Raw genomic sequence first — 27088 nt, 5'->3', positions numbered from 1 at the left:
CCTTGTTCCTGATGTCAGCCTCTGTCCCAGCCAAATCCCCAAGCTTTTGGGGTGTGAACCAGAAGATGAGAGCCACCTGTCTCTCTCTCACTGCCTCTCAAATAAAATGAAAAGGAAATTGGAATTAAGTTGATTATGGTGTAAAAAAAGAAACACATTAAATCCATACCTACAAAAGTCTTCAAAAAGTTCATGGAGAATACATATTATGGAAAAACTATAACAGATTTCATTTTTTTCACCAAAATATTTCAAAAATATTTATTTATTTACTTGAAAGGCAGAGTGATGGAGAGAGAGAGAGGGAGAGGTGGACATTCTCCCGACATTGGCAACAGCTGAGTCTGGACCAGGTCAAGGCAAGAATCCAGGTCTTTCACTGGAGTGGAAGGAGCCCAAGAACTTGGGCCATCTCCCACTGCTTTCTCAGGCACCTTAGCAGAAAGTTGGATCAGAAGTGGAGTAGCCAGGACTCAAACTGGCACTGTGATATGAGATGCCAGTGTTGCAAGCAATGGCTTAATAAACTGTGACAGAATGCCAGACTCTAAACTTACCTTTGAATTCCATTCTTCCAAAAAGAAATTCTGAGGTATCAGTGTACATGTAGGAAAACATGCTCTTTATCAAAAGCAGAAGAAGGAGCATCTGCTGGGTTTCTAGTGCATGTACTTTTTTATGCTGTGGCTCTGTGCCTTCGGTGACCATTGGCATGTGATTAGTCATTCTGTGCATGGAAATAACTGATTTCGTTCATATTTTAGTTCCCTTGTTCTCTTTCCATTAAGATTCCAAAGAAATTGGCGTGAGAGGAGATTGTGAGGGCTTCAAAGCAGAGCTTCTGGGGCGCAGGCACTCGAGTGGGTAGTGTGGAGCGAGGGTCAGTGTGAATCAAAGTCAAAAGAACAGCAGCCAATACATTGCTCATACTCGCTGAGCACATGCTATTTGCCAAGCATTGTAGTAAGCTCCTTCCATATACTGTGTGATTAAATTACCTGTATCAACTCCTTAGATCCCACTTTCTTGTATTTGTTTGATTTTCTCCTGGGTTCATGCTAAGAATTTCTTTTCCATAATTTTTTCAAAGATTTATTTATTTATTTGAAAGAGTTACACACAGAGAGAAGACAGAGAGAGGTCTTCCATCCACTGGTTCACTCCCCAATTAGCCACAAAGGCTGGAGCTGCACCGATCCGAAGCCAGGAGCCAGGAGCTTCTTCAGGGTCTTCCCACCCAGGTGCAGGGGCCCAAGGACTCCGGTCATCTTCCATTCCTTTCCTAGGCCATAGCAGAGAGCTTGATCGGAACTGGAGCCCCTGGGACTCGAACCGGCACCCTTATGGGATGCTGGCACTGCAGTTGGTGGCTTTATTCACTACGCCTCAGGAATGGCTCCTCTTTTCCATAATTTTTAACTCATCTCACCAGAAATATAAGGATGATGTTGCCTCATCCTCACCTGTGGTGGGATGGAGGCAGTCACTCAGGGCAGTGTGATTATCAGCTTGGGAAGGGCAGCGTAACTGCAGCAGGAACCAATTAAATTCAGAAATAAAAACAAGCTTTTCTCTATTCAAAGTTTTTTTTGTAGTTGATCGTTTCTGTATTTCTGAAGTTGTAAAAAGAATCTTTTTTTTTTGGAAAAAACTGAATTTATCTAAGCTCTGATAGCCCCAGAGAAAGTAGGAAGAATCGGTAAGTCATTCTGGCAGCGTGCTTTCTAGAGCTTTCTTAATGGGGGTGCTGGAGGGAGGGTATAGATAATCAAATAGCTCTGCTCTTGGCTGGCTTATTGTGGCCACTTTCAAACCAAACTACTTCTCTTTATGCATGTATTTTGTAGGTAGATTCATTTGTGAGGAAGAAAAACATTTTTTGAGATGGTCAGAAGTTGTAACAACCTCCTGTTTTAGAGATGTGACATAAAATACAAAGCAAAACATCCAGACACTGAGGTGCCTTTAAAAACGAGAATTTTTTTTTTCCCGTGATAGAAACTTGTTGTCTTGGCCTCTACTGGGGAGATGTTTTGATGTTCCCCTCTTTACTTCTTTTTAAAAATAACCTTTTATATTCTGGTGCTTGTAAAAAATACCTTTGATTCTCACTTGGCCTGTTCCACTGAATTGGAAAATTTGGTTCCATTCTCTTAGCAGGTAAATAGCCTTAAAACCATTCATGGCTTTGTCAGGGTAGAGGAGAGATGAAAAGCATTACATATGTTCCAAGTTAAGAGAGGCCAATCGTTTGCTGTTTTCAAGTGGTTCCTTCCCCTCCCTTCTTCTATTAAGGGCTCAACCACAATGGAGCTTTAATCAGCTTCATTGATTTAAAGCTAATTTGCACTTGGCTTCAAGGTTAAGGTCCATAGCACAAGCTGAAGACCTTTAAATCAGAAGTCAGAATGAAAGGACTTAGGTATATCATATTGTCTGCTGTGCATAGGAATGACAGCTCTTGATGGCTGTGAATTAACTACTGGGAAAAAAGGCACAAAGCCAGTTTCTCTTCTGTGTTAATATAACCTCTGCTAGCCGAGTTGCACAGCACTGCTATCAACATTTCTGCTTCATCATGTAAATTGATGGAGTTGGCTGAAAATACTTTGGTATTGTGATGTTTGTAGCTGTCAATTTCTGCTTGGTTTCAGTTGGATTTCGATCTAATTGCCAAACTGATTCCATCTGTAATAACTTTTAACATTTATTTTTCCCAAAGGGAAAAAATGTCTTGTCTGAATTCTGCAATTAAGAAGGTGATGAAATATTCAGTGTATGCCTCTACTCTGACTAAATTCTTTTGTTAACTTTATCAGATAAACTATAAAATATTAACCAGGCTCACTGTTTGAGCATGTGCAGATGGCATAATATTTACCAGGCATATTTTAATACACATTTAATTTTATAAATTGAATTAACTATTGCATGGCTAATTCTTTCCCTTCTTTTCCAAATTGATGCAACAAGCGTCCATGGTGTTGGCTATATGTGCTACACTAGAACATTTGGGGATAATTACATAAGCTTAGCTGTGTATATAATAAATAACATTTCCTCCATACTTAACCACATGAAATCAAATCAAGCAGAAATAATGCTATTTTCTAAGCAAAATTATGCTGAGTAGTAATGTGTGGGTTCTTTTTTTTTGACAGCTCAGTTTTCCACATTCTTCTGGAACATTTAAATAGGTAAGTTAATTTCACCCACCTCTGGCATCCTTCATACAATTTACCTTAAATATTCATGGCCATATCCTCTCTGCCATTTCCCAAATATGCTAATTTAATAGCCACATAATGCTTCACTTTAAGCAAATTTCCTCAGAATATGGTTTGGACTAACTCAAGGTCAAATTCTAAATCATAATATAAAGCTCATTTTAATTAAGAGACATAAATACATTTTTTGTTGTTGGTTTGTTGATTATTGGTGAGCTGCTAAAATGCATACAACAGTCTGTCCCTCAGACTCTCAGAAGACTGCTCTTTAGAAAGCCATGGTGGGAATCAGCTACCACCCCGTAGGATGTGTGCTGTATTGGAGGTAAACGGTAGGATTGGAGATGGGGCTATTGTTAGGGAGGAGAGAGCAATTCATCAGAGGTTTAAATGGTGGCCAAAGGGTATTCAGAGCAGGAAGGACATTCTAGCAGAGGGAACAGCATATGTGAAGAGAAGATGTGAATGCCATGGCAGAAATGGGTAGAGTATGAAGCAGGTGGGAGAGCTGAAGGGGATGGTTCCAGCCTAGACCCCAGAGGTGTGATGAGTGGGATGGGCTACTGTCGTGGTTCAGTGATCCACGCAGCCACAGGAGCGAGGTGTGCTGGAAACGATGTGATAGGGGACAAGTGGGCAAGCTGTGGAAAGGGCAGAGCCAGGAAAGATGACTGACTTCCTTGAGGTTCCCCTAAACTACTGAGAACATTGCATTTTGGAAAAGAGTGGAATTTAGCTGGGGGCACGACAGGGAAGTTTGAGTATTCCAATTAATTCCCTTTGAATACGGGAACTTATCTTGTACTACAAGTTGGTTAGCAGAAGCTCATGTGTCATATTCAAGTTTACACGGTCGTCAAAGTTGTGGGATCTGATTGAATCTTGCTTCGCTATGCTCTCAAAAGTGGTTTTGAGAGTCCCTCATCATCTCATTGATTGATTATAAACAATTACTTGCAGTATCATGCAATGTAAAATCACCAGTCCCTAAAAAGAGGGGGCAATTACACCCACAATGACTTGTGTAGGGAAGCCCCAAAAATATGAGTCTTGTCCTCCATCAAGAGACCCCTGTTGGGTGTAGAGGGGTAGAGGACAATGAAGCTTCTAAGAGTTTTTGCTGGCATTGAGAACAGAGAGCAAAGCTATCTCACATTCTAAATAATAAGTATTACATTATTCGAAAGAACACAATTCAGCATGACATGGGATGGCTGCAGATACAGTCAGGATGGTTACAACACTGAGGCATTATCACAAAATCTACCTAGTTTAGTAGCAGTCATAGTAATGTTGATGACCTGTTCAGATAAGTTAACATAAAACATGTTTCATGGATAAGCTGAGACATCATGATGGGCTATGTCAAGTAAAGGAGGCCAGACCATATGACACTAAGCATGCTTAGGAGACATTTGTGTAATGGAAGTCCAGGGTCAAGGTGATTTTAAAGTGTGTTCACACAAAGGGACAGTGGCATGCGCAATGGTTGAAATCCCCTGAAAGGCAAAAGAGTGAGTTTGGGAAAATATTGTTTTTTATTTGTTTGGATTTTGAAAGATTTATTCATTTGAAATGCAGAGAGACAGAGAGAGATTGTGTGTGTGTGTGAGAGAGAGAGAGAGAGAATCTTCCATCCATTAGTCCCTTCCTTAGGTGGCCACTATAGCCATGTCAGGGCCAGTCCGAAGCCAGGAGCCAGGAGCTCCATCTGGGTCTTCCACATGGGTGGCAGGTGCCCAAGCATCTGGGTCATTTTCCACTGCCTTCCCAGGCACATCAGCTGAAAACTGAATAGGAAGTGAACCTATAGGACTCAAACTGGCCCTTAGATATGGGATGCCAGCATTGCAAGCACAGCTTAATCTGCTTGGCCACAATACCCACCCCAGAAACATTGTTTTAACATCACCATTGATTTACATCACCTAAACATCAAAACATTAGTTTCTACTTCCCAGAGTAAGTAATATACTCTCCTTGTGCCACATTTACGTATTCGGAGCTTATTGGCACTACCATTATTATCAACCATGAGGGCATACCCAGGCAAAACTGTGAGGGACATCAGTGTCATCTTCCGATGCCTTTCTCTGCCTTAGAGATGGCTGTCACCCACTTAAGGCCTCAGAGCTCTTCCTACCTACCTGACAATGCCCCTGGACATTGGCCTTAAGAATAATAAACAAGCAAATGTGTTTACATTGAAGTACTAACATGTGAGAAGTTTAACACTCTATGGGGCATTTCCATTATTGCTATGGACAGGGCCTTCAGCCACAGGCAGGGCGTTGACTTGTGTTCTGGGTGGGCGTCCAGCTAGCAGGTGTTGTGTCTCCTTCACCCCTGAGCTCCCATGATGCACACAGTCACCTGCTGCACCTACCACCTCCTGGCCTCTTCCCTGTTTTTTGATAACAGCCTTGTGTTTGGGCTCTTTGTTTTTAAAAGACTTTTCCTATAATAGGACCTAGTGAGCTAACACACTATACAAGCAGGTGTTGGGGCTCAGGACACACTAATCTCATAGGTTTAACACTGGAAGAATTTGAGAAACCACAAAAGCAGGAAAGACTCTTGCCTTCTCCTCCCCTTCTCTCCTAACCTACCCCTAGAGCAGGCCATAAGACCCTCAAGTGAGAGGTGCTCTCCCTACACTCAGAGGAAAGGAGCAACCTTGTTTCTGAAACTCAGATCACAGAGAAGAATCTGAGCACACAGGCCTTGCGAGGTTTCTCCCAGTGCATTACCATTATATCATATCACCTTTGCTCTATCCTATTTCTCCCCAACTGTCCATTCTTCATCAAATCCGGAATACAATACACAGATTTAGCCATTTCTTAAGGTCTTCATTTCCTTATGAAGATTCCTGTGCCATCAAAGCTTAAATAAATTTATATGCTTTTCTCTTATTAATATTCTTTAAAGAAAGATTTATTTATTTGTTTGAAAGAGCTACAGAGAGAGAGACAGACAGAGAAAGAAGACTGTCTTCCATACGCTGGTTCACTCCCCAGATGACCACAATACTCTGGGCTGAAAGCCAAAGCTTCATCCAGGTCCCCCATGTGGGTGCAGAGGGCCCAAACACTTGGGCTCTCTTCCCCTGCTTTCCTAGGCCATTAGCAGGTTGCTGGACTGGGAGTGTAACAGTCAGGACATACACCAGCGCCCATAGGGGATACTAGCATTGTAGGCAGAAGCTTTAACTTCTGTAATGTCAGCCCCGCCTGTTAATCTTGGGTTAGAATATGCTCAACCAGGACTAGATGGGTGAGGAAAAGATATTTTTCCTCTTTGATATGTGTCAGAATGATAGTCAAATTATTGCCTTACTCCATGGTTCACTTAACCATCTTTTCTTTCTAAGCCTGCTTACCTTGATTTCTCGTCTTCTCTATACAGTAATATTATTTTTTTTAAGTTTAATGGCTTTTAGCTAGGCATTTCCTGCTGTGTTTATTCAGAGGTACAATTTATTTTAAATATTACTGTTGGGTTGTTGTTCGTGGTGAACAAGGAATAAAGAACATCGTCATCACACTTCTGTTTACCTACATGGTAGATATTATTCACATTTTATTAAACATCTCACCAGGCAGGGATTCCTCCCACTTTGTAGATGAGGAAACTAAGGCCAAGAGAAGTTCAGAAACTTGACCAAGTTTAGCCAGTCAGTGACAGAACCATGGCTGGGACTCCTGCACTCCATATCAGAGGTCAAGTCCTGGCTCTGCTTTTAACTTTGGTTTCCTGCTACGCACACCCTAGGAGACAACAGATGTTGGTGCAAGCAGTTGGGTCCCTTTCACCCATGTGGGAGACATAAACGGAGTACCAGGCTGCTAGCTTCAGCCTGCCCCAGACCTGTTAACAGGCTTTTGGGAAATGAATGAGCAGATGGAAGATCTCTGTCTGTCTCTTACCCTTTCAAATAAACAAAAATAAACATAAAAATTTTAAATAAAAATTCACATGACAGAATAGGTATTTTTGTCCCATGTCTTTCTTGAAACATTGCCCGTCACTATCATTTTATGCATCTTGTACTGGGCTACATGGAGAGATGCTTACTTTTGTTGTCAAAGCTTTCTTCTGTGAGACTTGAAAGCCTAGTAAACATGACTTTCGTTGGATCTGCCCTTTAAAACTAAAGACAGAAGATTTAGGTACTTTTAATGTGACAGGCATTTGCAAGCACTGCTTAATTCACCTCACTCCAGTCCCTGGTCACATGACAGTAATATAATTTCAGCCGATTACAGCCGCGCGAGAAACTGACAACCTGATGCCCTGGGAACAGAGTCTACAGTTAAATTCCCCAACCCCCATTTTGTAGATTGATGTTATAATATGAAAATTTATCCCATAGCATCAAAATAAAGAAATTGTTTGCAGTAGTTATAATATACTTCTATCCATTGATCACATATTGACATACAGTCAGACTTGTCTGGGTTAAACCAAGGATAGACTGGGAGATGAAATTAAAAGGAATAAAATATAACACTTTAATTGCATTTGTGGCCAAGGGACCTGCATTATACAGCAACCAGCGTGTAACAGTGTACTTCATGTTCCATGATTTACCTTGCTGATAATTGCTTTGCACTCCTAATAAATTAACCCACAGAAAATCCATTCATCTGCATCTTCTTTTTATGCAGAGCTGGAGGAAAAAGGACCAGTATAGCAATTTGAGTGGCAATCATGCACTGATTGTAGCAAAGAAAGTAGCATGGTGAGAGTCTTAAGTATTCTGAAAGCATTTCTTTCTAAGAAAAGAGGAAGGAAAAAAGGAGAGAAGGCTTTTTCTAATTAAGTTCTGTTTTTGGTCTTATTTGCTATGGAGAATATCTTATATTCTACATCAAAAATCCTTAATATCGTGTATTTCTGGTCAGATATTTTATTTTAATATCATTAATTTATTTCCTTTAAATATTCATAGAAAATTCTCATTGTCATGCTTAAAATTCCTGGAAAGGAGGGATGTGTAAATATGTTACTGTAGTCTTACAAGTTCCTTCCATAAATATGTTTCCATAGTGAATCTCACGTTATAAGCTGCCCATTTTTTGTTAACTCTGTAATCAAAATAATTTTTATGCTTTACTTTTATTCTACTGTTGCATGTACATTTAATGCTTTATGTTCTGCCTCCTGCTGTGATCTCGTTTAGCTTTATTTGATCCTCACAGACATCATGGTAGAGTGGCAAAATGAGGAGTGAGTGAGTGAGGAGGCAGGATTTCTTGGCCACAAAACTGGGTGTAATATTGACCTTATTATTTTACTTATCTGAGCCTCGATGTTTTTAAATTTATTTTTAACATAAGATCCTTTCCAAATTCTAGGATACAGAGATAAAATATTGTGGGTACTGATGTTCCAGAGGAAAGTGATGTCCGCAGTTTCACAAGCTGAGCGAGGGACAGGGGAAGGGCACGCATGTGTCTGCTTCCAGCAACCTGCAAACTTGATCTTCTGACAGCCCCCCTGCAGAAAACAACTAGAAATGCTCTTTAATATGGTTTTTAAGGGGATCCTTACATACATCATTCCTTGACACAGTGTTGACAGAAAAAAAAAAAAAAACTACAGGAAATTAAATCAAATTTGAGTTTCAGATAAGGAAAGGATAATTTTTTAAACAAAATATTTATTTATTTATTTGAAAGGCAGAGTTACAGAGAGGCAAGGCACAGAGAGAGAGAGAGGGGTCTTTCATCTGCTGGTTCACTCCCCAGATGGCCTCAATGGCTGGAGCTGCGCCAATCCAAAGCCAGGAACCAGGAGCTTCTTTCTGGGTCTCCCACAGAGTGCAGGAGCCCAAGCATGTGGGTCATCTTCTACTGCTTTCCCAGGCTATAGCAGAGACCTGAATGGAAGTAGAGCAGCCAGGGCTCGAATCAGCACCCATATGTGATGGCGGCACTGCAGGTGGCGCTTTTACCTGCTATGCTCAGTGCCGGCTCCAGGCAATGATACTTTTTTTAAAAAAAGATTTATTTATATTTTTACTTGAAGTCTGAGTTACACACACACACACACACACAGAGAGGGAGAGAGAGAGAGAGAGAGAGAGAGGTCTTCCATCTGCTGGTTCCCTCCCCACTTGGCTGCAATGGCTGGAGCTGTGCTGATCCAAAGCTAGGAGCCAGGAGCTTCTTCCAGGTCTCCCACATGATTGCAGGGGCCCAAGAACTTGGGCCATCTTCCACTGCTTTCCCAGGCCATAGCAAAGAGCTGGATTGGAAGTGGAGCAGCCAAGACTTGAACCGGTGACCATATGGGATGCCGGCACTACAAGGCGGCAGCTTTACCCGCTAAACCACAGTGGTGGCCTCCTAGGATAATTTTTAAAAGTATGAGTATGCCCCCAATGGTGCACAGAATATGAACGCTTCTGTAAAATTGTTGCTTAGCTGAAATTCAAATGTAATTAAACTTTCTGTATTTTTGTCTGCAGAGTCTGAGGACCCACACAGAGGCAAACAACTTAGTAAAAGCAGGCTTCTGGAGTGGGAACTGGCACTAAAGCTGCTGTCAGGGTGAAGGCATTTTCTGGATGCAGATGGACTTTGAGCTTTGGGACATTCTTAGATGTGGGCTCTAGTCTCATTGAATAGGTATCTAGAATTAGACCTGATCTCTTTCCTACACTGTTAGCATCAATAACAATTTCCTCTCTCAAACCTCGGTGCTACCCAGTTGGGAGACTTGAATGGAGTTCCTGGCTCAGGCTTTTTTGTGACCCTGGCTGTTTCACGTATTTGGGGAGTGAACCAGCAGGTGTAACATCTCTCTCTCTCTCTCTGTCTTTCCCTCTCTTCCTCCCTCCCTCTCTCTCTTTCTCTTTTGGTCTCTGCCTTTCAACTAAAAAAAAAAAAACAAAACATTAGAACTAGGCACCAAGGAGAAGCAAAAACAAATCCTTTGGGAAAATCCTACATTCAACTCAATTCCCAAAGAATTCCCCTATATGAACATGCAAGAAAGATAAACTCATGAGATGGGGAGAGATTTCTCACCTATCATAAGGTTTGTGATTGAGATGCTGTAACAAAAGGCTGACTGACAACAGTAAAGCATATGAATTAATTTAATATAAGTTAACATGTTCAATATAGTGTCCTGTGTAAGTGTACTTGACATAGCAGTCTTCAGAAAGGAAAGCCCAAAGAAACAGGAAAATCTGTAAGTTTTTGTGGATTGTCATGTGGAAGTATGATCAGAGGGCAAAGGGGTGTGATCCAATGGTAATAAACTGGGTGGAAGTTAGTAAGACCTGTTTATTCAGATTCTTCCAGGCATTTCTCTGTCTTAACAGAGGACCTTTATGATATGAGGTCTTGTGTTCTACTTTAGAGCAAGTTCAAGTCATTCTCTTTAAAATATTTTATTTATTATTTATTTGACAGGCATAAGGCAGAGAGAGAGGTAGAGAGAGATAGGTAGGGAGAGAGGGAAGGAGAGAGGAGAGAGAAGAGAGGAGAGTGGAGAGTGGAGAGTGGAGAGAGGAGAGAGGAGAGAGAGAGAGAGAGAGAGAGAGAGAAAGACTGCTACCTGCTGTTTCACTCCCCAAATGCCTGGAATGGCCCCTGGCTGTGGTCAAAGCCAGGAGCCTGAAACTCAGTGCAGGTATCCCACCTAAGTAGCAAGGACCCAAATACTTGATCCATCACCTGCTGCCTCCCAGGGTGTGCATTAACAGGAAGTTGGAATCTGGAGCTGGAGCTGAGACTTGAACCCAGGTGCTATGACACAGATGTAGACATCCCAAGTAGCATCTTAACAACTAGGACACATGCCAGCCCCCAGAGAGATTCTTTTATGGTCTGCTGCAGAGGAGAAGCATGGGTAAAGGTCTAGGAACTCTTTCTGCCTCTACTGTTGTCTCAAATGCCATATTTTGGGGTAGCCTGTACTCAACTCTGGTGCTCATACAAATATAACCACCCAAAAGGAAATATGGCACTGTGGATGATACTTGGTGTAACCAAGGTTTGATAGAGTCTCAAAGACTTCAGATCTTGCATTTCCGTACAGGCACTATAACATATATATTATCAATATGCTTAAAGAGATAAAAAGGAATTGCTAATGAGTTGGAGACTTAATAGTGAATAAGTAGATTTTTAAAAAATCAAGTATAACTATAGAAATAAAAAAATATTTGAAATAAAATATGCAACAAATGGTACACACAGGTCTACACATGTCAGTATGTATAGAGTTACCACTATGGTAAATGAATATTCAAAGAGTGTTTATAATACAGAATGAGGGAAAGGAGATGAAAAATAAGAGAGATGAAAAGAAATTGTGGCTCTTTAAAAAAGGAGAAAGACAACCAAGGAGAAGCGATCATTAAACAAACAGCAGTTGAGAACTTTCCACAAGTGTTTAAGGTGGGCAACACTGCAATACATAGCACTGCTCGGGACAGTGCTAGGCACTTGAGAGCTGGGCAGACATCAGGTGGCTGTGGGCCTTGTTGACAACTGGCTAAACATGGGCACAGCAGATCCTAAGACGCCAAGTGGCCTAAGGTTATCATTTGCATTCTCTGTGCAGACTTGCCAGGGGAGCCCAAGAAGCATCCCCAGTGCTTCTGCCATCTTCTCAGAAGTCTGCAGGAAGTGCTCAGAGATGCTGGAGGACCATTCTGCCACCAAGAAAAGAAATTTCAAGATGGGGCCAAGACAGGGGTTGTTATGAAACTGAAATAAAAATGTATATTCCTTCTAAAGGGGAAACACAAAAGGACTTCAAGGATCCCGATGCACCCAAGAGGCCACCCTTGGCCTTTGGCTTGTTCTGCTCTAAGCTTTGCCCCAAAGTCAAACAAGACTATCTTGGCCTGTCCATGGGTGATGTTAAATAGATTGACAGTGATTTGGAGTGACAGTGCTTCAGATAACAAGCTGCTTCAGTGAAAGCTGGCTGCTGAGCTGGAGGACAAATATGAAAAGGAGTTGGCTGTACACTGACAGAAAGGAAAGCCTCCACAGCAAGCATGGGGGTCAGCAAGGCAGAAAAGAGCAAGAGGAAGAAGGAAGAGGATGACGAGGAGGAGGAGGAGGAAGATGAAGAAACAGATGATTAATGAATTGGTTCTAGGGCGGTCTTTTCTCTTGACTGTAGCACATTGAACCTCCTGTTCAGAGATCACATCTATTGTATTATTTTAATATTTATTTACTTATTTTTGAAAGGCCGGGAGAGGTAGAAGGAGAGGGAGAGGGAGATCCTTCATCCACTGTTTTACTCTCCAATGCACACGACAGCCAGAGCAGTGCCAGGCTTCGGCTAGGATCCAGGAACTCTATCCAAGTCTCCCACAGTGGGTGGCAGGGACCCAAATACTTGCTTCACACCTGTTTCCTCCCAGGGTGTCCATTAGCAGGAAGCTGGATCAGAAGCCAAGTGCGACTTGAATCAAGGCACTTTTATACAGGATGCTGGCAACCCAAGAGGTTTCTTAACTGCTGTACCATAGTGCCCATCCCAGCTCACCCCTTTTAAATAAAATAATAGTAACGATGTGTAAAATTTGTTTTTACACTGTACAGTGTATTCTTTTTGGGTATGATTAATGCACTGTTAAGTGTGTCTTTATTTTATTTATTTATATATTTATTTATTTATTTTTATTTAGTAAATACAAATTTCCAAAGTACAGTTTATGGATTACAATGGCTTCCCCCCTCCCATAATTTCCCTCCCACTCGCACCCATACCATCTCCCCCTCCCTCTCCCATTCCATTCACATCAAGATTCATTTTCAATTATCTTTATATACAGAAGATCAATTAAGAATATATTAAGCAAAGATTTCATCAGTTGGCACCCACACAGAAACACAAAGTGTAAAATACTGTTTCTGTACTAGTTATAGCATTACTTCACTTTGGACAACACACAAAGGACAGATCCCGCATGAGAAGTAAGTACACAGTGACTCCTGTTGTTGACTTAACAATTTGACACTCTTGTTTATGGCGGCAGTAATCTCCCTAGGCTCTAGTCATGAGTTGCCAAGGCTATGGAAGCCTTTTAAGTTCGTTGACTTCGATCTTATTCCGACAGGGTCATAGTCAAAGTGGAAGTTCTCTCCTCCCTTCAGAGAAAGGTACCTCCTTCTTTGATGGCCCTGTTCTTTCCACTGGGATCTCACTCGCAGAGGTCTTTCATTTAGTTTTTTTTTTTTTTTTTTTTTTTCCTAGAGTGTCTTGGCTTTCCATGCCTAAAATACTCTCATGGGCTCTTCAGCCAGATCCGAATGCCTTAAGGGCTGATTCTGAGGCCAGAGTGCTGTTTAGGACATCTGCATTCTATGGGTCTGCTGTGTATCCCACTTCCCATGATGGACCGTTCTCTCCCTTTTTGATTCTATCGGTTAGTATTAGCAGACACTAGTCTTGTTTGCGTGATCCCTTTGACTCTTATACCTATCAGTGTGATCAATTGTGAACTGAAATTGATCACTTGGACTAGTGAGATGGCATTGGTACATGCCACCTTGATGGGATTGAATTGGAATCCCCTGGCACGTTTCTAACTCCACCATTTGGGGCAAGTCCGATTGAGCATGTCCCAAATTGTACATCTCCTCCCTCTCTTATTCCCACTCTTATATTTAACAGGGATCACTTTTCAGTTAAAATTTAAACACCTAAGAATAATTGTGTGTTAATTACAAGTTCAACCAATAGTACTAGAACAAACAAAACAAAAAAATACTAAAATGGATAAAGTATTACATTGTACATTAACAGTCAGGACAAGAGCTGATCAAGTCACTGTTTCTCATAGTGTCCATTTCGCTTCAATGGGTTTCCCGTTTGGTGCTCAGTTAGTTGTCGCCGATCAGGGAGAACATATGATATTTGTCCCTTTGGGACTGGCTTAATTCACTCAGCATAATGTTTTCCAGATTCCTCCATCTTATTGCAAATGACCAGGTTTCATTGTTTTTGACTGCTGTATAGTATTCTATAGAGTACATGTCCCATAATTTCTTTATCCAGTCTACTGTTGATGGGCATTTGGGTTGGTTCCAGGTCTTAGCTATTGTGAATTGAGCTGCAATAAACATTAATGTGCAGACAGCTTTTTTGTTTGCCAATTTAATTTCCTTTGGGTAAATTCCAAGGAGTGGGATGGCTGGGTTGTATGGTAGGGTTATATTCAGATTTCTGAGGAATCTCCAGACTGACTTCCATAGTGGCTTAACCAGTTTGCATTCCCACCAACAGTGGGTTAGTGTCCCTTTTCCCCCACATCCTCTCCAGCATCTATTGTTGGTAGATTTCTGTATGTGAGCCATTCTAACCAGGGTGAGGTGAAACCTCATTGTGGTTTTGATTTGCATTTCCCTGATTGCTAGTGATCTTGAACATTTTTTCATGTGCCTGTTGGCCATTTGGATTTCTTCTTTTGAAAAATGTCTATTGAGGTCCTTGGCCCATCTCTTAAGTGGGTTGTTTCTTTTGATGTTGTGGAGTTTCTTGATTTCTTTGTAGATTCTGGTTATCAACCCTTTATCTGTTGCGTAGTTTGCAAATATTTTTTCCCATTCAGTCGGTTGCCTCTTCACTCTCCTGACTGTTTCTTTTGCAGTACAGAAACTTCTTAATTTGATGCAATCCCAATAGTTGATTTTGGCTTTGACTGCCTGCGCCTCCAGGGTCTTTTCTAGGAAGTCTTTGCTGGTACCTATATCTTGCAGGGTGTCTCCAATGCTCTCTAATAATTTGGTGGTGTCAGGTCATAGATTTAAGTCTTTAATCCATGTTGAGTGAATTTTTGTGTAAGGTGAAAGGTAGGGGTCTTGCTTCATGCACGTGGAAATCCAATTTTCCCAGCATCATTTATTGAATAGACTGTCCTTACTCCAGGGATTGGTTTTGGATCCTTGATCAAATGTAAGTTGGCTGTTGTTTGGATTGATTTCTGGTGTTTCTATTTTGTTCCATTGGTCTATCCATCTGTTTCTGTACCAGTACCATGCTGTTTTGATAACAACTGCCCTGTAGTATGTTCTGAAATCTGGTATTGTGATGCCTCCGGCTTTGTTTTTGTTGTACAAGATTGCTTTAGCTATTCGAAGTCTCCTGTGTCTCCATATGAATTTCAGCATCATTTTTTCCAGGTCTGAGAAGAATGTCTTTGGTATCTTGATTGGTATTGCATTGAATCTGTAAATTGCTTTTGGGAGAATGGACATTTTGATGATATTGATTCTTCCAATCCATGAACATGGAAGATTTTTCCATTTTTTGATATCCTCTTCTATTTCTTTCTTTAAGGTTTTATAATTTTCATCGTAGAGATTTTTAACTTCCTTGGTTAAGTTTATTCCAAGGTATTTGATTGTTTTTGTAGCTATTGTGAATGGGATTGATCTTAGAAGTTCTTCCTCAAACAGCCCTGTCCTGGTGATATTTTCAGCCAATAATCTTGCCTGGTACAGAATGAGAGTTATAAGTTGTCAAGGACCTCTGCAGCACAGGTTAGTGCTATTTCAGGACAGTAGTTTTTCACTGTTAATTGTCTTTGATGCACCTTATAGGAAATAGTTGCTGTTCTCCTAATACCACTCCATAATTGCTAAAAAAGTTGTAGCTATTTGATAATATTCTGAGTGCTTCTGAGTAAAAATATTTTTTAATAAAAAGATGTTTAAGGTAACCAATTTTCAGAACCACTGACCATTGCAGATGCCATAGGATGATTAAAAAAAAATTCACACATATTAGAGTGCAAATTCAGGACACCAAAGCCAAACAGAGGATGTTAAAAGTAGACAGGATTGGGGCTGGTGCTGTGGTGTAGTGGTGAGTGAACCATTGGATGGAAGACCTCTCTCTTTCTCTGCATCTCCTCTCTCTGTGTAACTGACTTTCAAATAAATAAATAATTCTTTAAAATAAAAAGTGGACAGGATAAAAAAATCTCATATATATATGTAAACAATAAAAACATTTATACAAATACATATTCAGACAATATAGATACATTTTATATATACATATAAATTCAAACATTTTAGCATTTAATTACATATGTACATATATTTATACACTATGCACACTTATATAATAAAATAATCAGAAAAATACTCATCAAAAGAAAGTTGAATTACATTGATATGACAAAAGTGATATTAAGTCAAATGGCTAAGTAGAGATAAAGAGGAATTATATGATTTAAACTTCTGACTTTCAAAATAAATGTTAATAAATCATATGACAAATAAAAATTATAATAAAAACTAGAAAATATTTATGAGAACAAAAATGTTACATTTTGTAACTCAGAGAAGTTTGTAGCTTTAACTGCTTACATTAGAAAAGAAAAAAGAATATTAATTAGGTAAAATTTTACCTTATGACATTTAAAGAAAAACCCAACAGACTATAACCCCAAAATGTAGATTGAGTGGAAATTATTATAAAATGGAAGGAAAAAGTGTAATAAAATCTGTAAGGTCAAGAGTTTGTTGTTTGTAAAAAACAACTCACTGGCCAAATTGATCATGAATGAAAGAGAAAACAAAAATAATCATTTTGGCATGAAAAATGCCTTGGCTGCAGAGTGTGCATACATTCAAAGATTAATGAACCATATTACACCAAAACTGAAATCTTATTAGATCTAGAAATGTTTCTCAAAATATAACTTATCAAAAGTAATACAATAGAAATATATAATCACAGTAATCCTATAACCATTAAATGAATTGATTCAGTAGTTAAAAACTTCCCTTTCTACAGAAACCAGACAAACCAAAATGTTAATGCCAGCTGCTTAAACCAATGAAGATTACGTAACAGCCAAGGAATTTTTTATTCCAATTTCATACAAACTAGTTTGGAAATTAGAAAGTATCATCTTGCGCATAAGGAGAGAGGAGCATCTCCTAAGCAGGATACTAACAAGATGAAATACTTAATTTATAAAACGGAAAATAACAGACTACATTGGCATTCTTCCAGGAATGCAAGGACCTTACTTAGAACAAAAGCCAATTTCTAATTTATCATATTAATAAAAGAAAAAAGAAATATACATCATCATTTCAACAGATGGAGAAAAAAGCTTTTGGTAAAATTCAGGATCTGTCTAAATTATTATAAACATTTTTAGCAAGCTAAAAGTAGATGATATTCATATTCAAGAAATGTGTAACATTTTAGTGGAATAATTCAGTTAACAGAAAAATATTGGGATGATTTCCTTTAAGCTGGGGTACATGACAAATCTGTATACTATTAATATTGCTTGTTTACATTGTGCTAGAGATTCTAACCAACACATTGATACAAAAACAAATTGAAAAGTAAACTACATAAGTATCTGGACCTTAAAAGAAGAGATTGTTTGCAACAAATTTTTTTCTATAGAAAACAACATATTATGCAAATTTAATTAACAAGAGAAATTAGCAAGGTGGCTAGATATAAAATTAATACATCAGTATATTTCCATGCAGAATTTAGTAAGAGAATATGATTTATAAGAACTTGGAATTATAGAACATTTAGGGGAAAGCGTCTACAAAAGATAAGAATGAGTTTTACAAAGAAAATAATAAGCCTTTGCCAAACTACACTGGAAAAAGCCCATATAAATGGAAGACTCCATGATATTTGTGGACTAGAAGATTCAATGATAATGCAGGTTTACATTTTGCCAAAATTACAAGATTAAATATAATCTCAATAGCAATCATAACATAATTTTCTTTGTAAGTGAATCTTAATATTTATGTGGAGAGTCAAAAGCCAAGTAGAGCCCAGGCACTGGCTCAGAACAAAAAACTTAAGTGAAGAAACTTTCTATCCAGACCCCAATAATTAATACAAGTGTAGAGTAATTAAAACAATATGATGCTGGCAAATGGGCTAATGAAAAGAGTAATGGAGTTGCATAGAGGGCTCCCAGACAGATTCTCACATGTCTGGAAATTTGATTTATGATTCAGATGGCACTGCCGAGAACTAAGGAAAACTGATTTTTCCACAAATGACATTGGGGACATAATCATCTAGTAAAATAATGAAATTAGACCTCATGTTTTACACAACACAGATATCTGTTCCTAGTATACTGAAGACCTAGGTATGAAGACAAACTGTGAAACTTTTGCTGGACAATGTGGGAGACAGTCTTTATGACCTCAGTGTAGGGATAGATTTATTTAAAAAGAGGCAAATATGCAAAGTATAAGCAAAAAAATTTGATTTCAATACAATTTAGAACTTTTGTTTATTCAAAGACCTCACAGAGAATGTGAAAATATAAGCCTCTGAGGATCTTTTTAACACACAGGGCTGAAAATAGGTTAGTATTCAGAACACATAAGAATGCAAACAAGTCCGAATGAAAAAGACAGCCCAGCATAGAAATGGACAAAAGACTTGAACAGGTACTTCACAGAACAATAAACTTGAATGTTCAATAGTCAGACGAAAAGAAGTTCAATCTCATTGGTTTTCAAGGAAATCAAATCTAAACCACAGTAATATAGAATTTTCACAGGCTAAAATTATTGTTGGTAATTATTCACACATTGCAGGAGGCAGATACACTTTTACAAGCCCTTTTGAACATCATGGGCACTATCTGGAAAAGTTGACTATAAGCACATCCTATGAGCCAGTATGTCTACTTGTACATGTGTACTCTAGAGAAATTCTTGCACCAAAAGAAATGTAGAAAAATCTTCAGAGTGGTAGCTTTTATGCTATTGAAAAACTAGAAGCATGCAGGTACCCATTAAAATTAGCATGGTTAAAAATTTTGGTATGAGATAAATGTATCCACATACATAATGCAATTTAAAAATAATTATACAATGTACATATACTTCAAAACATAATATTGTATAGATAAATACATGCAATGCTATGTGTCAAATTAAAATAAATAATGTAGTGATTAAGATGCCTCTTGGGACACCTGTATCATGTATGGGAATGCCTGGGTTCAATTCCTGGCTCTGCTTCTAATCCAGCTGCCGGCTAACACACACTCTTAGGAGGCAGTAGGTGATGGCTCAAGTACTTGGGTTCTTGCCACCCGTGTGGGAGACTTGGACTGAGTTTCCAATTCCTGGCTTTGGCCTGGTCCAGCCATAGATGTATGGGCATTTGAGAAATGAAACAGCAGGTGGAAGATCTCTCTCTGCCTCTCTCTCCAAGAAAATAAAATAAGTAAAACATTAAAGAAAAAGGAGTGAATAAATAAATAATTGTTAAGGAAAAAAGAATGAACTGCAATTATAAGCAACAGGAACCCAACTCATGACTATATCTCAGAATTCTCATATTGAGTGGAAAAATGCAGGTCATGAAGGAAAGCAGCTGAATACAGAAGAGCCCATGACCTACAATATGCACAACTGGGCAATACATAGTTTACTGTGTGGTAGCACTATGAAAAAACAAGGGGAATGAGAAACCTGAAATTCAGGAAAACAGTGTAAGAGAAGCTGGGGCTCCACAAGTAACAACAGAATTCTCTATTAACTGGATATGCCTAGACAGGTGTGGAATTTACTGTGATTCTTTTTGTTATTGGTATTTATAGATGTTTCTTTGCATCTATTCAATACTTGTTACAGACATTAAAAATCAACTAAAAATCAAGTTTCTTATCCTTGTTAAAGTTCTCTTTCTAGTGAACCATGCACTTGGTCTCTGGCTTTTCTCTGTTTTGTGTATGCTACAGCAGCTAACCCCATACACATATACCCATGTCACTGTGGGAAACCTGCCTCTAAGTTCCCTATCATCCTTTGACTTACCTTGCCTTCTGAAGGCAAACGTTTTATTGCTTTGCAAATTCACTTTCACTGTGTTCCCTGAGAAGGCAAAACATGAATTAAAGCTGGAGTTATGAAAAAAATAACCCATAATACCAATGGAAAGAGAATCTTCTGAAAAAATCTGAGAGTTGGCAGTTGGGACAGTATGCTGTAGTGGTTACAGATGCAAATTTAGAAACTGGGAACATGGGAGTTTTAATCTTCATTCTAATATGTACTAAATTATCTTGATCTTAGATTTCAGAACCTTAGATTTTTCATAATGTCTATGATGTTCAGAGGAGTATATGGGATGGTTTAGGAAAAGCATTTTGGTTGGCCCTGTGGCTCACTTAGCTAATCCTCTGCCTGCGGCGCTGGCACCCTGGGTTCTAGTCCTGGTTGGGGTGCCAGATTCTGTCCCAGTTGCTCCTCTTCCAGTCCAGCTCTCTGCTGTGGCCCGGGAAGGCAGTGGAGGATGGCCCAGGTGTTTGGGCCCTGCACCCGCATGGGAGACCAGGAGGAGGCACCTGGCTCCTGGCTTCGGATGTGCGCAGCTCGCTGGCTGCAGTGGCCATTTTGGGGGTGAACCAATGGAAGGAAGACCTTTCTCTCTGTCTCTCTCTCTCTCTCACTGTCTAACTCTGCCTGTCAAAAAAAAAAAAAAAAGCATTTATCTGGCTACCTAGTAAACTCAGTGTGATAATTGATAGCTATCAACACTATTATTAAATACTATTCAAAAATAAGAAATATGCAAATATAGCATATTGAGCTACAGTAAGCCAAAATATACCTTTAAATTAGCTTTTATTACATGTGTTAAGACATCTACTTTTGATATTTTCTGGATAAGAAGTCAAATGAATCAAACACATTTCCCATCACTGCCGTGTATCTACCTTTAGCCTGAAGTTCATAATCTCATTTCTCTCTCCTGAAACGTGGTGCTGATGATGGTGATGACTCTAATACTGCCCCCCCCATATTCACAAAGACCCAATGAATAATGAAATTGGGTAATCCACAGAAAAATTTATTTAATAATTAGTGATATCGTTATTGTTACATTCACACAATTTTTTTTTTTTTTGTAGTTTAGGTGGAACACATAGTCAAGTGCTTCAGTTCTCAGTGCATGGTTTTATGTTTTCATGACCTCTGGCCATTACCATTGAGGCTGCATGGAAGTGGTTGTATAAAATGTCACATAACAACGTGTCCCATCTGCTTAGCAACAGAAGGAGGACAGGTAACAAAACAAATCAAAACAGAAAACTTGTAGAATACTAGAGTCAAAAAAGCCTTAAACTTTAAAACTACACAAACTTTTTCCCTGAAAACAAAACAGAACAAAAAGCAACCCTGAAACCATTGTCTGAAAAACAGCCTACCAAGCTTCCTAACGGCATTTAATTTGGTTCATTTTTTGTTGTTGGTTTCATGGTGTATTTCATTTAAATGGCCAACCTCTAAAGCATCACAGTAATCAAGATGACTTCCTTAGCCTCTACATGATCGATGTAAGGTAGGAGGAATAAAATACCCTGTAGGAGAAAAGTTCTTCTGTGTGGCAAATTAACTTCCCAGAACATCAGGGTACAATTTAGTACTCTGTAAGAAGCGATTTATTAAATGGTGTCTGGAAGAGTTAATTTACCTCATAACAGCAAGCAGTTTGCTACAAGAGAATTGCTTACTCACCTTATGTACTTCGGAGTAAATTCATTATGGGTTTACTCATCTCAGGGCTAAAGGCACATGTTTGCTGTAATGATGGATAATTACACTGCACAATTTCTGCATTATTCTGTTTACCAGCTGATGGGCTACTGTTTTAGCAGATTTTCCATCTGTTTTGATAGGGATTAAGGGGTTTTGAAAGCATTTAAAGGTATTTTCTGTTAGTGCTTATTTCATTGACTGTAAAACGTATTCATTGTAAGACGTACCATTGTGTTAGTCACCAATTCAGAAAAAAATACTGCTAATTAAACCTCAACACAATGTATTCTTATCACTTTAAGAATTTTTATTTCATACTTGTTGACAGAACCCTTTTAAATACATTCAGATATCATACATGATTTAATCACCTGTTCCTCAAATATTCATAAAAAGGAAACTAGAAGGGAAGAATATTAGGATTGTTCTAACATATCTTTAAATTCAGAATTTGACTCTTCTGGCTTATTTTCCAACACTGAATCATTTATGTTCATTCTTTCCCACAAAATGCTTTACTCTGTACATGAAGAGGACTGTTGAATAGGGTTAGCACCAAGCTTGTTCCACAGATGTCTCCAGCATGACTTTCTAGGAAACCAACAACCTCTGATTGTTTTTAATGTGGACTTCATCTTCTCAGAAAATGTTGGCGGGAAGATTTTAAGCAGCACTCAGAGTTCCTATTTTCTCTAATGGCCTTCAATTGTTTTGTTAGCTGAAAATTAAGTTGTAGTTCCCTAATTAAGCCACAAGGAAGATCATCCAACTTTGCCTAGCATAAGTAGACATTAAGTCAGTAGTGTTTTCAGATTACAGTGATTTTTAAGGTGTCATTGACTCAAAGACACTTCAATTTCAAAGACATGAACATGAAAGGAAGGACATGTCTGTATCAATGAAACATGGAATGGAGTTAAAACAAATTTTTACTTGAATCTACCACAGATATGAATCTATCACACACAGAAGAATCTTCAAAAAGTTCATGAAAAATGCATACTGTGAAAAGCTATGCATGGTTTCAAATGTTTTTGCACCTAAATACATTTTTTAAGTTCCATTTCCATGAACTTTTTAACGTACCTCCCTATATGTGCTTACATGAGTCTATCAACGTATTACTCATATTATCATTATTGGCAATCTTGTTAATCTCATTGTTAAGTTGGTAAAAGGATTAGCAGTTTGGGTACCTTTTTTTTTCTACCATTGTATATTATCACAATTGGAGTTTTAATTCTGAGCCTTCCTAGAACCATTATCTACAGTTACAAGCATTGTTTATTGACTATTTTCCAGTTCTGGATGGTGATGGCCCACTGAAAGTTCACCTGGGTATATGTTTACCAGCTACTCCCTGCCCCGCTGCTCTCTCCTGGCAAGGATGCATCTCTTACTCTTTTTGCTTTTCTAAATCTCTACACAAGGACCCAGTTGATTTCTCTACCTCCATCAAGTTTCACATAATAAGTCAGCTCAAAGTGATCATTACTTACTACTCCTTGAGCTCCCTTCAGATGCTGTGGCCTTTTTGCATTTAACAATGAGGAAAACCAATGGTTAGGTATAGTGTGAAGAGCTTTGAATGCCATGCCAAGGAACCTATGCCTGCTCAAGTAACCATGGGCAAGCTTGCTAATTCCTTGGATCTAACTGTGAGCCTGTCCTGTAGTAGTTACTTAATAAATCATGGTAATTATTATTATTTTCTTTAGGCCATAGTAGGGGGAGCATATTGGGAGATTTTTTTACTCTAAAAAAGTAAGAAGACAAACAGATCTAGATGGGGTTCACAGAATATATAGCATTCCCAACAAATCCTAAGTAAACGATGATAGCAAAAAAATCTGAGTTGAATTGATAGGACCACTAGTGGATTATGGGGCTTTTCTCTTGAAGTTAGTTTTTTTTTTTTTTTTGGAATGGAAGAAATATCTGTTATATGTTTGTCTTGTGAATACTCATTTAAGCCTGATTGGGCACAGCTGTGTCTCCTTTAGAAACTCAGAAGGACCAGCTCCTGTTTTTATTTTTTAAAAAAGATTTATTTATTTATTTGAAAAGCAGAGCGACAGAGGGAGAGGGAGAGACAGAATGAGAAAGATCTTCCATCCACAGGTGTCTTCCCCAAGTTTCCTCAACAACTGAGGCTGGGCCAGGCTGGAGCCAGGAGCCAGCAACTCCACTGGGGTCTCTGGTATGAGAAGGTAGGAACCCAAGCACTTGGGCTGTCACCCACTGCCTTCCCAGGGGCTTTAGCAGGGAGCTGTATAGGAAGTAAAGGAGCCAGGACACTAAATAGTACTCTGATACAGGGTGCAGGCATCCCGAGCTGTGGCTTAACCATCTGTGCCACAGCATCTGTCCCTGACTTCTGATTTTCAAGGTGGTGATAATAATCTCTGATGCTTTACACATGCCCATTCTATACACAGAGGAGGGCAAAGACTTTGACACACACCATCTAGCATCTATAATCTTCATGGGGTTTTCTGTAGAGTGCCATCTTCATCTTATCAAGCCTGAAGAGGGAGGGTGAGAGAGCTGGGGTCTGACCAGGAGACCCTGTGAGGATGGCCCTCTCTTTGTTCTTTGTCAACTCTCCTTGATTTCTCTTTTCTAATAGTTTGCTTCAGGTCATCCTCCATAGCCTTTTTCACACTATTGGCCATTTGTGAGGATATTGAAGTTATGAAACATTTGAATAATATCCTTACCCATGTGTTCCTTAAACTTGGGTGAAATAAATGCTGGACCATTTTCAAAACATCTATTTTCTGTCATATTTTTCAAGGAATAAGCATGGGGATACTGATTTTACAGCAGAATTTTGAATCAAAACTAGGAGAAATATGCGGCCATCCAAGTATTCATATATTGCAACTAGTCCTGCAATGTCAATAGAAATGGAGGCACAAAAGACAAAAATAGAAACTAGGATTTTACTTAGAACCTTATCATAAATATTGTTATAGTTCATATGTTAATTAGCTTTAAAAATGATTTTAATAACATTTCTGAAAGTAGAATCCAGTCATTTTTAAGGCCTTTAGTATATTGTATTACACTGACTCTGAGAGAAATTTCAAAGTATTTCCAAGATAGACTTGCTTCCCAAAATCCTTGCCAATAGAAAATTTTATTATTTTTATGTTTCTAATTATATAAATGAAAATAGCAGCCTTTTGCTTAAAGTGTATTTCATCCATGGGAAGTGAAATTGTTTTTTAATATACAAACTGCATTTCTTCTGCATATTTTAATTCATGACTTTTTCTCATTTTTTCAATTTGTATATTCGTACTTTTATTATTGACTAAATTAAGTATTTGCAATGCATAGTCTAAATATTTCCCCATTTGTTACTTACTTTTAAATTATATTTAAGTTATTCTTAGAGTTATTTCCTTCCCTTTTCTCCTTTAATTAATATAGAGAATTAGGCAAGGATTCTAGATTATTTTTTCATGGAAAGAAATGTCTTTGATAAATTTCATTTATAAAAATAGATTAAATTTGCTATTATAATCTTCAAAATCAGAATTAGGTCAAAGTCACTAACCCAGAGTCTTCTATCCAGAATATATTTTTATCTAAAATGTGTATTATTCTCAAAGAACAGCAGCTTTCTGTAATGACATTGTGATTCACCAAGTAATCACTAAGGTATTATGTTCTAGGTACATATTACATTCTAGGTTTTGGCTCTTAAGCTTTCCTTAGACAATTTTACCTGTGTCTGGATCATACTGTGTCATTTTCTCAATCTGGTGTTGCACACAAATAGATTACATTTCATCATATCATGTACTGTACCTAGTGTAGAACATTACTCAATCAGGGATTGCACATAGATAAATGGTTCATATTGCATCATATCCTAACTGCACCTAGAATAGAATCTTACCAGAATGAAATCTTAGTTTGTGAATAACTAATCCAGAGACAATTAGTTTGGAAAAAGAAAAAGCCTTTGTTTTAGTTTTGAATAATAAAACTGAAGACACAAGCCTGGCAGTGTATCTAAAATGTATCAAAGGATTAGAGCTCTAAATGAATTTCCAATTGGCATTACAAGATAGATCATGACAATGAAATATGATCAAGTGACTAACTCCAAGTTACCTAGAATTCTGTCTGGTGTCCTGAACCAGAGTAGCAGTAGGTTGAAGAATGGATTTGACCTATTCCTTGGTTCAGAGTGTGGTAGCCATGGTGCCTTGATGACCTCCAATTGCAGTGAAGTAGCTAAAGGCAAGGCTGCTGGACTGTGAACTCTGTTGCCATGTTTGGGCCAAGGCTGCTCTTCTTATCAATTTCTCCAAGATAGAATATAGCAGAGATAACAAGACAGGTAGGTACCTGCTAGATCCCGGACTCCCCGGTGACCATGTTGGCTCAAGACTTGCCTTCAGTCTTCCCCAACCTCCTCTAGAATGTACGACAGCCTAGGGGGCTCCTTCTCTGCAGTTCAGACTGATGTCGTGGTCTGACAGTTCTCCCCGTCTTCCCCAGCTCCTATGCCATTTTCTGTCATGGGCATTTCCTCTGATAACATGTTTAATTTTTTTCTTGTCATCTGCTCCTTAGAGGACCAAAATTAACTTGAAAAGAAATTTCTGGCCAATTTTCTCATTGGAGTTCTTAGATTTTTTTTTTTGAAAACTCTTAGAATCTTATTTTAAAGACTTCTTTCTCCAGCGAAGGTCAACAGGATATATGGAAACTCTTGAAATCATCCTAGGGCCCTTGGGAAACCTGCTGGACAGTAGGCCAAGTATACCCACAGTATTTCCTGGAGACACTGATAATCAGTACTGATGGAGACTAGTTATGCTTCATGGGCTTTTGTTTTCCCTTCATAATGCAGGCTGCTTCCCTCTTCACAGCCTGTGGTCATATTCAAATATTTTAACATCCAACCAGAACAATATCAGCCATTTCCCACTCAGTTCTCTCCTATGTTCTTTTTTTCATGAAATCAACAATAATGCTTACCTTACATATTCTTTATTTTATTAGGAAATGTTGAGTAACTTTTGTTGATATCAGCAATGTATGTGGCCTTGAGTAGGGGAAAATATCAGAAAAAATATCCACAAATACGAAAAGATAAGAAAACTAGCAGTAAAGGGTTCCTCTTTTACTTAAGAATTAAATACAAGCATCGATTCTGTGGTTTAAGTTTGAGCCATGGTTTGCAAACCACTATTCTTTAAACAGCTAACAAAAGGTTTTCGAGGCAGCCATTTTTAATTGGTCCAATCCTCATTCATATCTTTAGAAAAACCCTAACAATTTGTGTTGAAC

The 27088-nt window shown here is 38.6% G+C and overlaps 1 long non-coding RNA gene across 2 annotated transcripts in view; it reads left to right on the top strand.

Annotated features, from left to right (window-relative positions):
• The first annotated feature begins 1116 nt into the window (after positions 1 to 1116).
• LOC149126781 (uncharacterized) overlaps positions 1117 to 27088 on the top strand; it is a 50648-nt gene continuing 24676 nt past the window's right edge. Inside the window, exons 1-2 of one of the 2 annotated variants that reach the window (XR_016233481.1) lie at positions 1117 to 1699; positions 3162 to 3197. This is a non-coding gene — a long non-coding RNA (uncharacterized LOC149126781). Of the gene's footprint in view, positions 1700 to 1752; positions 2423 to 3161; positions 3198 to 27088 lie in introns of those variants that run through there. The other variant, XR_016233480.1, reaches the window with a different exon arrangement.

Source organism: Oryctolagus cuniculus, chromosome 5 (genome assembly GCF_051225735.1).
Source record: "Oryctolagus cuniculus isolate XC-2025 breed Fujian yellow rabbit chromosome 5, ASM5122573v1, whole genome shotgun sequence".
NCBI classification, from domain to species: Eukaryota; Metazoa; Chordata; class Mammalia; order Lagomorpha; family Leporidae; genus Oryctolagus; species Oryctolagus cuniculus.
This window is presented reverse-complemented; position numbering and strand designations above follow the sequence as displayed.